At 54.2% G+C, this 12,307-nt stretch overlaps 1 long non-coding RNA gene across 1 annotated transcript; it reads right to left on the reverse strand.

The window, feature by feature from the left end:
* Positions 1 to 8,329: 8,329 nt before the first annotated feature.
* LOC308558475 lies at positions 8,330 to 11,963 on the reverse strand. Its single transcript, XR_013999006.1, has 6 exons — positions 11,888 to 11,963; positions 10,558 to 10,663; positions 10,322 to 10,468; positions 9,118 to 9,311; positions 8,921 to 9,013; positions 8,330 to 8,543 (listed from the first exon to the last, which is right to left on the reverse strand). It is a non-coding gene; the product is annotated as an uncharacterized lncRNA (long non-coding RNA).
* Positions 11,964 to 12,307: the final 344 nt, after the last annotated feature.

Genomic DNA, 12,307 nt, shown 5'->3' on the forward strand with positions numbered 1-12,307 from the left:
CCTAGACAAGGGTCCATTATGCCTTAGATTCCAGGAACCCCTGCATTTAACTGATGCATGTGTCTGAAGCGCTTGCCACGTGCCTGGTATTGTGCTGGGTATGAGGGCTGCACAGCGCCCCCCGCAGGCCCGAGTGGGGTGTGCATGTGTGTTAGACATTTGTCTAGAGCATAGATGAGAAGAAAAATGTGAGTACAGGGAACTTCGTATTCTGAAAGGTGTTTCTTGAGCACCTACTATGGGCAGAGCTGTGTGCCTGGCACTAGAAAAACCACAGTGGACAAAACAGACGGAGCCCCTGCCTTTCAGAGCTTCAGCCACAAGCTTTTATAATTCTGTCTAGGTACAGTGGAGCCCATAAGCAGAACTACATTTCCCTGAGGGGCTGGGCTGTGTGTCACAGATGCGGTCACTGCTCTCCCCCGGCACTGTTCCAGCTCACGCTCGCGGCCCCACTGCGGCACCGTGACTTGGCCCATGCACACAGGACAGGCCTGACTGCGGGAGTTAATGGGCCCAACAGCGTCCAGTGATGCCCGGGGGCTACACGGTGACTGTCTTGGCTTCCTCAGCCTCCAGTGGGACAACCACGAGGCATGTTCTGCAGTGGCCAAGAGGTCCCCAGTGGGATGGAGCCCACTGCGCCATAAGGAGCAGTAGCTGCTCACTACCGCGCCCAGTAGTGGCTCCCTTGCCCTCCCGCCTCACTTGCCCACACCCCCGCAGGCGCTTCCTGGGCTCGCCTCCCAGGTAAACTTCGTGCCCCCAAATCTATGTCTAGGGCCTGCTTTGGAGGGAATCCAGTAGGCAGAGTAACAACAGGTAGCGGTAGTGTGTTGGGAGCTTACAATGCGCCGGGTCCCTGCGGAATTGCTTGGCTTTCATTAATCGCTTAATCCTCACGGTGCCTCTGTGAGCAGGTATCGTGATTATCTCCACTCGAGGGAGAGTGCGGAGGCCCAGGAGGGGAACCCTGGCAGCAGGGAGGAACTTTGGCCAAAATCCAGGGCCCCACTCCCAGGTCTGGGCCAGAGATCAGGATGTCGGGGAATCTGCTCTGCTCCAGGGTCCTCAGTTTCCCCTCCTTCCACAGTGACAGTGATGTCCCCTCCTGCCCTCCTCACAGGGCTTGTAGAGCTGCTGTAAAGCGAGGCCACGTGAAGCTCCAGCAACGGAAAGAACAGGAAAGTCCTGGAGAAAGCGAAGTTCTGTGTGGACGGGAAGGGTGGGACAGGAAGGGTGCAGAATGCGCTGAGCTTTCCTGGACAGTGGTCCCCAACCCTGGCAATCAGGGTGTCATCCAGAAAGGTGAGCTGCCTGAGAGAGCAACTGGGGTCCAACCATGGGAAGCTCTTACCCAGGAACCCTCATTCTCTTCTCCAGAACCCCAGTGTCCTGTTTGTTTAAAGACTGGGTTGCTTGAGGGCAGGGCTGTGTCTCCCTTAGATTGGGCTCCCTGAGGGCAGGGCTGTGTCTCCCTTAGATTGGGCTCCCTGAGGACAGGGCTATGTCTCCCTTAGACTGGGCTCCCTGAGGACAGAGCTGTGTCTCCCCTGCCCACCAGTGTCTTCTCAGAAGTTGTCCTGAGCTGGCAGCTGTCCCCTCAGGCCGGGGACAGCCCCAGCAGATCTGGGCCTCTGAGCAGCTCTGGGAGCAGGAGGGGGGAGCTTGGGGTTCTGGCCTGGCTGACAAGGAGCAGAGAGCCCAGTGTTAGCTGAGGACGCCCTCACTCTGTTAGAGTGACTCTCCCCTGGGCTTATTTATAGGTGTCCGCACAGTGAGTTGTTGGCAGTTGTTTGCCACATTTAGGGGTGTCTTGAGGAAGGGCTGGAGAGGAGGAGGGGGTGCAGGAGGAGGAAAGAGGAGAGACTCCGGGCAGCAGCTCAGCATAGTGGGCCCTGGACGCCCAGGTTCCCAGGCTCGGGAAGAATCCACGAGGGCCAGTCTGCGCTGTTTCAGGTTTTTGTAAAGAAGGCTGGGAGTAGGATCTAGTCCTGGGAGATGAAACTCCGTTCTGCCGGGAGGCCTGGCCTGGCTCGGACCACAGTGGGTGGCCAGGTTTTGGCTGCTGGCCTTACCTCTTGAAACCTGCCATCCGCAGGGTCTGCTTTCCTGACCTCCATGCCCCGCTTCTCAGTCTGCCTGCCCTGTCCCCCAGCCTCAGAGCCTGTTCTGTTCCGGCCACCTTAGGCCAACGCTGTGTCCTCCAGGCAATTGCACCAGGTAAGGACGGCTCCTGCGTCAGGCCGATCCTGGGGGGGATCCCTCACTGAGCACCTACCCCACCCCAGGGCCGCTCTGAGCAGTTCACACACATTAACTCAGTCCCCTCAGAACCACCTTATGAGGACAACCCAGTGTTATAATCCCATTCTACAGGTGAGGGGGCTGAGGAACAACGAAATTAAGTGACTTACCCAAGGTCACAAGGCTGTCAGTGCCTGGAGTGGCTCACACCCAGGCTGTGTGCTCCGGGTGGTGGGCAGCTCCCAGGTCATGGTGGTTTGGTGGCTCTTCCTACCCCTGCCCAGCCCCCCAACACTCCCCTCCCCCTCCTCTGCCCCCTCAGTACTCCTCTCCCCCACCTCTGCTCTCCCTTTTCCTCCTACCAAGCAGTTAGCATCTTTGATCGCGCTCTGACCTTCACATGGTTAAGTTTCCAGTGCTTGTCTGTGTTCCCCAAGGGCAGCACTTCCAGCTCCTGGGACAGGACCTGTCAGGTAGCCACTCCATCCTGCTCCTGGAGTGAATGAAGAAATGATTCTGGGGCAGGGGGGGGAGGCGGGTGTCACCCAAGTGACAGGCTTCTCTGTAGAAATACGTTGCCTCAGTCACAGTGTGAAGCCCGGACCCAGTCTCAGCAGACTGTAAATGACTGAGCACTAGTGTTTGCGTGTGTGTGTGCACGTATGTGAGTGCATGTGCGTGCAAGTTTCTGTATTGTGTCTGCATGGGCATGTGTGTGCATGTGCGTGAGTGCATGCATGTGCACACATGAGTGTGTGCTCGCACGCGTCTGTGCAGGTGCGCCTGTCCTGGCGGTGCTGCAGGCAGGCAGCGTGTAGGCTGGCTGGGCTGTGAGATCTGAATCTCAGGGCGGCCTAATCATACCTGACAGATTGATTAGGGGAGAGAGCTGCTGCGTCTCTATTGCAGCAGACAGGGCAAGCGTGTCTCCACTTAACCTTTCCCTTCACAGGAGGAAGGGGGTGCGGCGGGTGGGGAGGAGGGAGCTGGCGTGGAGGGTGAGCCGAGGTCTGTGAGAGACAGAGAGAACAGAAGCAAGCGCAGAGGCATGGAGGGACCATGGACAGCTAGAGATGAGAGCAGGGGGAAGAAGTGGAAGACAAGGGAGGCGGGTGCCCCACTGGGGTAACAAAGCCAAGGCTTGTCTCCAAGATGCGGCCCAAGGGGCCCCAGGGCCACAGATATCCTCCTTGGGACTAATCATTGCCCTCTGTCTCCCTGAGGGATGGGCAGGTGGATGGGTAGATGGCCTGCAGTCCCACAGCCCATGTGGAGGCCCTAAGAAACCAGCGCTTGGTGCTCGGTGCTTGGTGCTCGGTGCTCGGTGCTCGGTGCTCGGTGCTCGGTGCTCGGTGCTCGGGCAGGACAGAAAGAAAGTGGTCAGGGGCCCCAGATCAGAGTCAGCCATCAGCAGGGCAGCACTGAGGGTAACCGCCTTCAGCTGGGGGCAGAGCGGAGCACCAATGGACAGGGCTGTCGAGAACCTTGGAAAGGAAAGCAGGCTGTGCCGCCCCACTCTGCTGAGGAGGAAACGGTCTGGTGCAGGGCAGGAGCCCCCCAGGTCAGGACTCTCCCACCACCAGTGGCATCCGCTGCCAGATGGGTGGTGCGAGGGACAAGGCTGAGAGTGGGCTCTGCGCAGGCGATATTGGGGACGTCCTGGATCCATACCCTCCGAGCTGGGAGCCTCACATGGGGGACTGGGTGGGCCTATAACAATAGGCAGAGCCAACCTTGAAGAAGGGAGCCTGACTCCACCCGGGCCCGGGCCTTCCCCATATGCCACCGGGGTCACAGGATGCAAAGGAGGCAGCGGGGTTCCCATCAAGTCCACTCTGCCTGGAGAAGAGGCCTGGGGCTTCCGGCAACCTGAGCTGTACCGTCTGAATCATCACCGTGCTTCTTCCACTGGGACGATCTCGTAGCAGATCTGATGTGCCAGAAAACACCTGTATATATAGTAGCATGACCTCAAATATTTTCTTTTAGAATGCTGAGCGAGAAAAAAATAAAGCAAGGCAGATCCAACCAAATTAGATCTGGCTAATTTTTATTTATATTTGTCTGCATCTTTCAATTTTATAATTAGAACGAGAGCACTGCTCTCCTAGAAGTAGTATGCCTGGGCTTGACTACACACAGGATCCCGATTTGGTAAACAGAACACATATAGCAAAATAGCTGAAAAACAGGATCAAATAAAAAGGAACTCTGGCTGTGTTTGGAAGCACAGTGTGATTTTCTTTCTCCCTCTTCTGCTCCTCCACCCCCACCAAATCAGCTACACTACTAAACCAGAGGGTGGGGGGCCGGCTGGGCCTGGTGGGGAAGGGGGGAGCACTGCTTCCAACCCCTGCACAAGTCATTCCTGCCCTTCTCACAGCCCCAAGGAAGGGAGGAAGCTCTGGTTGCCTCTCGGATGATGCCACGGGTCTGGGCGGCAGGCCCGTGGACTGACACCCCCCCTCCGAAATCAGCACCATGGCAGCAGGCATGGTTAATGGTCTTGAGGAGCCTGTTCCTCTTTGGTGTCTCTGGCAGAGCTCAGGATTGTTCCCATGTTTACCCTTCTCCCAGTGGCCACATGTGCAGAGCAGGTGTCCCATGCCCCTGGTTGGTCCCCAGGGTTTTTCAGGAATTGTGTGCTCAGAGGGGCTCACAGATGTCAGGACTTCTAAAATCCCCCAGGGAAGCTAGGGGTCACTGGAAGCCACCTGCAATGATGTCATTCCCCTTGTCGGTGATTTAAGAAAAGGCAGGTCTGATGGGTTGAATTGTGTCTCTCCAAAAATGTAGATGTTAAAACCCTAATCCCCAGCAGCTGCGAATGTGGCCTTACCTGGAAGTAGGGTCTCCGAAGCTGATCCAGTTATGATGAGGTCATTAGGGTGGGCCCTAGTCCACTGTGACTGGAGTCCTTATAAAAAGGGAGACATTTGACTGGAGGGATGTTGCCACAGGCCAAGGAAGGGCTGGGCTACCAGAAGCTGGAAGAGCAAGGAAGGACCCTTCCCCTAGAGGTTCAGAGGGAGCACGGCTCTGCTGAAGCCTTCACTTTGGACTTCCAGCCTCCAGAACTCCGAGACAATACATTTCTAAGTCACCAGTTTGTGGTGCATTGTTTGCAGCAGCCCTAGGAAACTAAACACAGCATGTGACCCCATTTTTGCCAGTCACATTCAAAGGAAAGTTGGCTGGGAAAATGTTTCCCACTGATACAAAGAGACCCAAAGGAAACAATGCTTTTTCTGGTGGTGATATTGTGTCTGCATGTGATGGTGGGAACTGCTGCAGCCGTCTTTCGAACATGAGAGACTAGGCTGATATAATCAACCTACAGAGAAAAAAAGGTGGAATGAACCTGGGTTATTGATGATTCTTGTTGGGCCTCCGAAATAACCAGCTCTGCAACTTAACCTGGGGCTTCCATTTGTGTGAGGTAATAAGTTCACTGATGATCGAAATCATTTTGAGCAGTTCCTTCCATCGAAGTACATCCTCAATGACACAGCACTTGGATCAATCAATCAACAGCCTCTCTGTCTGAGGCCAACGGTGGCTGCCACTGAAGGAGCTGGTGACTATTGATGGCTCAGCCTAGAAGGAGCCAAACCTTAGCTTATCAATATTAGATCCATGAGCCTGTGTCCCCAGAGAGAAATCTGAGGGCAAACTGGTTGCTTTTGTCTTAGTCAATCTTAGTTTTTCAGATAGAGTCCCAGAAATGCAGAGAATCGCAAACTGCCTGGGCAGTGGGGAGCTTAATGCTCATCTCACGCAAGGCTTCTCAAAAATTGGTCCTCTGGGGAACCATGAGGTCAAAATGACTTTTATACTGATACTAAGATGTTATTTACTTTTTCTCTCTTACTCTCTCCTGGGCGTGCAGCGGGCTTTCCAGCAGCGGCCTGACATGGGATATCACCACAGATTGGATGCAGGAACGGATATGAGAATCCAGCTGTCTTCAACAAAGGCAGACATCAAAGAGATTTCCAAAACTGTTTTTAAAAACCATCTTATTACAAGTGTATTCTGTAAAATAGAGTCATTTTTCATAAAAATGTCATTTATGTTCATTCGTAATGGGTTTGTTATCACTGTTTTAAAATCGTAAGTATTTTTAAATTTCCCAGTAGATAAAAGTAGATGTAACACATAAATAGAAGCTCTTTGGAGCCCTCAATAATATTTAACAGTGTACAGGGGCCTTGTGCCCAATTGTTTTAACGGTGCTGATCAAGTGACACCATGGTGGACCCAGGGCCAGATGAGGCTCGCATGTAGCTGGGGCTGCAGGCAGGGCGATGGAAACCGGATCAGCTGGTAATAAAAGCAAACAGTTGCAGGTGCCTGCAATGGGCCAGGCACAAGTGGAGCATTTATACCTGTTCCCTGGTGTAATTCTCACACCTACCATTTCTCATTTATACCCGCCTTATAAGACAGGCAGACAGATATTGCAGTCCCCATTCTGCAGATGAGAAGATCATTAATCAGGCAAGGTAATTTTCTGCCCAGTCTCACAGCCAGAAGTGCTGAGTCAGGATTCGAATCTGACCCACAGCTAATATCTCTGAACATGGTCTCTTTGGCTCCTGTGCCCTCAGAGAGTCAGGAACTGCAGTCGAGCACTTAGCAGTGCTTGAGCTTCACTCCCTGCTCTCACCTCCCTGGGACCCAGGGTGCTCCTCTGTAAAATGGGTGTGAAAATATCTAAGTGTGAGGATCTCCAGAGATGATAATGATGAGAGCGATTTGTAAACATGTGACTATGACTGGTGACTTCCACCTGTGGGCTCACTGTGGGAGCCACTTTCGAGACTGTTAGCTTATAAAGAACATCAACCTGCTCTCTTGCTTAAACACACAGATGTATATGAACATGCACATATACTGGCAGTGGGACCTGTGGCATGTACATTTTTATGTTAATAGTCAGAGATATGCTTCAATCTGTAAATATTTAAGCTTCTCTCTCTCTTTCATGCACACGCACACACACACACACACACACCCCTCAGCAGCTTTTTGCAGGATGGCTGCACAGTATTTCCGCAGCTAGAATAAGTATTGGTTCCAGGTGCTGCTCGGTGGACCCCCTCCCTCTCTGAACCATGAATAGTCAACAGCATTTGAGATGTGACAGGCGTTTCCAGGCCTCTTCTGAGTCTTTCTCTCTCAGCACAAAATTAAATAAGCACCATTCCCAGGCACTATTTTGTGAGGCAAGTAATAGAGTCTGAAACGATTATTAGATATTTACTGTAGCAAAAGCACTAAAATGAGATGTGCTTTTAAAACACTGAACAGTAAGCAGGGAGGAAGAGGAGCCTGTGGGGACGGAGAGGCTGTGGTGACTCTAGCAGGCATGCAGCATTCCAGGCCATGGCCCTGCTGGTTGCGCCTTGGTGGTTCCGGCACCCTCCCCGAAACCTACAATTGCAGTGGAGGGAAGAGTCTGGCCTGGGTCAGGAGACCAGCATGCCAACCCCCCACCCAAACTCTTAGCCGGTATGTGTCTGCCACATCCCCTTTCTACGTTTCTGTTTCCTCTACTGTGTCCTGAGGGTTGACCAGATGGCCCATATAATTTGCCATCCTTGCAGATTAGGTCCCCTGTAGTCACGCTACTGTGGAGCTGGGTGTCCAGAGGGGGGAGTGGTAGGAGAAAGATTAAGCTCTGGGGCCAGAGCCTTTAACGAGGCCTTTTCATGCCTCTCAGGGCTTCCTAGTTCCCCAGGAAGGCTCCTAAAATGTGTATATAGGAGCAGCTCTAGGAGGAACAAATGCCAAGAAATGAAGGCAGAGATAGAGGGAGAGAGCCCCACAGAGGAAGCAGACAAAGGCATCTCTGTCCCCTTTCCCTCCATGATGCTCTTGTCCCCCAGCCCCTTGTGTCTGCACGCCTTTGGCCCCGAAACCATTTATTCCCAAGCCCATCTCCCCACAACTGCCCAGCCCCTCCGCCCTCCCTCTCTCCTCTTGCTGCTGGCCGGGGCAAGTGGCTTATCTTATCTGAGCCCCCGTTTCCTCATTTGTAGTCCAGGGCTTACAAGGAGACTTCACAGGGTGTTTTTTTAAAAAATATGTTTTTTATTGGTTTCAGAGAGAGGAATGGAGAGGGGGAGAGAGAGAAACATCAATGATGAGAGTCATTGATCCACTGCCTCCTGCATGCCCCCTGCTGGGGATCGAGCCCGCAAATCGGGCATGTGCCCTGACCGGGAATCGAACCGTGACCTCCTGGTTTGTAGGTCGACGCTCAACTGCTGATGACTGAACACGAAGAAACTCTGTGAACAGATATGGCCTTTACAGGCTCTAATTTAGCTCCATTGCGCCTGATTAAATTTAATTTCATTACCCCCCTCAAAGCCCTTTTCGACAAGCCGAGGTTTACGCACACAAACCTGTCTTGGAGGAAAGTCTATTTATCTTCCAGGGGCCCTTTGCTTTTACACACACACAATTGGGGCTCTAAAAGTGACAGTTGGGGGGAGACAGGGGAGGGGAAGGGTGGTGTAGCTCCCAGGGAAGACGGAGGAAGGAAGAGGAAAGGATGGGTCTCTGCCGAGCCCGTCCCCCCAAGCCTGTCCCCCCCAGCCTGTCCCCACTGAGCCTGTCCCTCCCCCTCCCCTGCCTGCCCATCAGCGGGTTTGGGGGCACTCACTGTGCTGGGGTGCACAGGACGAAAGCCTCCCGGGAAGGGGACCATTCCTCTTCTCTGCTCTCGGCCTTCTTTTTACTTCTCCATGCCACCTCCCTGGAATCATAGCACCCTGATCAGAATCTAAAGAGAGCAAGAACAAGTGTCTGGGTCTAAGCTGCCTGAATCCCAGTTTTTCCAGCTTCTTGTCCCAAGCTCACCTGTGGGCGAAGAGGCCTTTTCCAATCACAAAGATGGAGAAGTGTCCCCTTTAGTCAGCCCCTCCGTGTAACAAATGTCTGTGCTCCCACCGGCTGAGTCACACGCCAGTAAATAGGACAAACACTGATCCCCACACTCCGTGTTTACAGCCTCAGTTCCAGCACAGTCCTTCAGCAGCTCCTGGAGCTCACGTCTTTGTCAACAGAGGGGATGGTCAGGAGACGGTCAGCACTGTGAGGTCACTCTGGGGTTATGCTCTGGGGATGGGGGATGCTCTGGGGACCCTGGGCTGTTAGCTGATTTCAGCCAGACCTGGACACCTTGATACAATACGCTATAGGGCGGGGAGGGAAGCTGGTGGTGATTGTCTATTGGGACCTAGGTTTTAAGGAAAAGGGTGGAATGTTTTGCTTTGCTCTGTATAATATTCAGCTTTGGGCAGGAGAGAGGCATCAAGAAAATCAGAGGACACTTGGCAAAGATCTGCCCCAGAAGGAGCTGGAACAGAAAATGGATAAAGGGAGAGGCAGAGGCGAGACTGTTAAAGGTAAGAATGACGGGAAAGGAGATAAGAGGACAGCAAGTCCAGGTTGTCCTGTCTCTCTCCTTCCTCCTAAGCTCAAGGAGGAAGGGAAAGTCCTCATTGAGAGCCACCCATGGTAGTCAATGTGTCTCCTACAAATGACCTTGGAAAACTGGGTTAGGTTTCCAGCAAGCAGTTCAGCTCCTGGACAGCCCTTGAAAATGAGCCTCCTCTCTTTGCAAAGGTCATTCTGTCAAATGAGCACAAAAGGGGGACGGAACAACTGGATGAACAGAATCTACTTCCATGATCAGGACCCGAGTCACCCAGAAATAGCCGGGCCCCCTTCCTGGTCTCCAGAGGGCCCATCTCACGGGCTGGCCCCCACGGGTACCCCACCCTGTCCCAATATCTAGTGGTGCATTTCCAGAAGCACCAAAGAGGAGACGATTTGTATAAATTATCGAAGATGGTGGCTTTCCTTCTACCCCTGGGGTCCTCTCCCCAGACAGCCCTGCACAATCTGGCAAAGACTAGAGGTGAAAGCTCTAGCACCGGCCAGTGAGAAGCAGGATCAGAGAGGAGGGCTCTGAATCGGCAAAGCCTGGCCATGGGGACCCTCTGCCCTTGGGGACGTGGGCATTGCCACCTGTGCCCTGTGCAGGTAGAAGCAGAGGCACCTGGAGGGCTGCATCTCCACTTGCCCTTTGGTCAGGCCCTGCAGCCCCGACGCCTTGTCTTCCCCTCTGCAGTGGAAAGGGCTGAGCTGGAGGACATCCAGGGCTCCTGCCCAACTCTGATGAGCCACGTTCTGAGTTTCTCTGACTCTAAGATTATAATTAGAAAAGGCCTGATGTGTGGTGCATCCGGATGTGCAGAGCATGCTATGAATCCCCCCTGGTTACCTTGTAATTACCTGAATGGATATAGGCGAGCACTGCTAATTCTAGAGGAAAAGGTAAATCCAAACCTAATCTCGCAGGCTGTAGAAGGCAAAGAGCTCGCTCCCCTCCACACACATCCTGTGTATTAGAAGGAAGACCCCATGAACCCACGGAGAAGCTACATGTGAGAGGGAGCAATCCACTGATAACTGAGAGTTAACCAAGCACTTGTGTGATTAATTTTTAGCAAGACACAAGCCTAACATGACCCAAATGCCTGGTTAATGTTTGAAAGCCTCCCTACCCCTCAACCCCCCACCAAAACCTAAGAAATTACCTCTGCCCTTCCTTCTGAGCCCCTTCATGACCGCTCCATGGTCTCTGTTTCCATCTCCCTCTTTCCCTGCCTCAGTATCACTGCCTCAGTGTCTCTCAGTTGCACATTTCTGTCCCTGCTCACCTGTGTTTGCCTTTCTCTGCCTCTCTCTCTACCTTTCTCTCCCTCCCTCTCTCTCTCCCTCTCTCCTCCTCTCTCTCCCTCTTTCTCTCCCCCTTTCTCTCTCCTCTTCTCTCTCCCTCTCTCTCTCCCCCTTTCTCCCCCCTCTCTCTCCCTCCCTTCCCCTCTGTCTCCCTCTCTCTCTCCCCCTCTTTCTCTCTCCCTCTCTCTCTCTCTCCCCCTCTCTCTCTCCCTCTCTCTCTCTCCTTCTTTCTCTCTCTCCCTCTCTCCCCCTCTCTCTCCTTCTCCCTTCCCCTCTCTCTCCCTCTCTCCCCCCTTCCTCCCTTGCAGGTACCACAAGGAGTTGCCGTGGAGCGAGGCCCCATCAGGAGCAGCACCCGCCCGCGCAGACCGTGGGATTTCTTGGTGCGTCCCGCTGCGGTTCATCTTCAGGTGGGGTGATTCCGGGCACCCATCTCTGCGTCTGCAGGAAACTCTAAAGCAGCTGCCCCCCCATTCTACCTGGACCACTGGCTCTCACTGGGCAGCACCGGCTCTGCGGTCTGCTTGCTTCTGCCCCTCGGGGAGGAAAACCTCCCAGGGGTGGGAGGAGATGCTGGCAAGCTAACAGCAGCTCCTCCGAGGAGCCAGTGCCAGGACAGGGGGCTCTGGGTTGAGAACCCAGGCCAGCCCCCGGCCCCCTCCACCCACTCAGAGGACAAGACTCTCGTCTTGTGTGCTCAACATGTGACCGTCCGTGGAGTTGTGACGGGTCCTTCAGGCAGCTCATTCTTCTCAACAAGCTGCCAGGCCGGCGAGGGAGGGCGCCAGCCGAAACTAGGCAGCCCGGCAGGGAGAAGTTGGAGGGGACAGGGTGCTGGGGAGAACCCTCTATCCCTCCCCCCTCTGCTTTCCGCTCAACTCGCCTTTCGGGCTGACCTTGAAGAGTGGAGCCTGGCTCGGGTTTCCTGCGCTGCCTCGCGCAGAGCCCAGGGCCGCGGCTCCGGACCGAGGGAAGCACGTGGGGCTGCTGGGAGGTGACTTGGAGCAGGTCCAGGCGAAGGCGGAGCGAGGTGTTAGCCGGTCTCGCCACCGCCTACCCGGCCCCACGCTTCTCCGCAAGCGCCCTCCCCTCTCCTGTGGGGGAGCATCACCTGAAAAGGGTGGCAGTAAGGTGTCAGAGACTTTAGGCCAGCCGTCACCCGACCCTCCTCAGATCCCCCTGGTGGAAGGGAAGGGATCTCCCTGCCCTGCCTGGCACACTGGGCACAGACTTCACACACTCTGTTCCCGAGTCCGGGTAAGCAGGGATCACTGGTCAAGCCTTTGGGTGGGGCTGAAGTTCT

The sequence above is a fragment of the Miniopterus schreibersii genome (genome assembly GCF_964146895.1).
Source record: "Miniopterus schreibersii genome assembly, chromosome: 6".
NCBI lineage: Eukaryota > Metazoa > Chordata > Mammalia > Chiroptera > Miniopteridae > Miniopterus > Miniopterus schreibersii.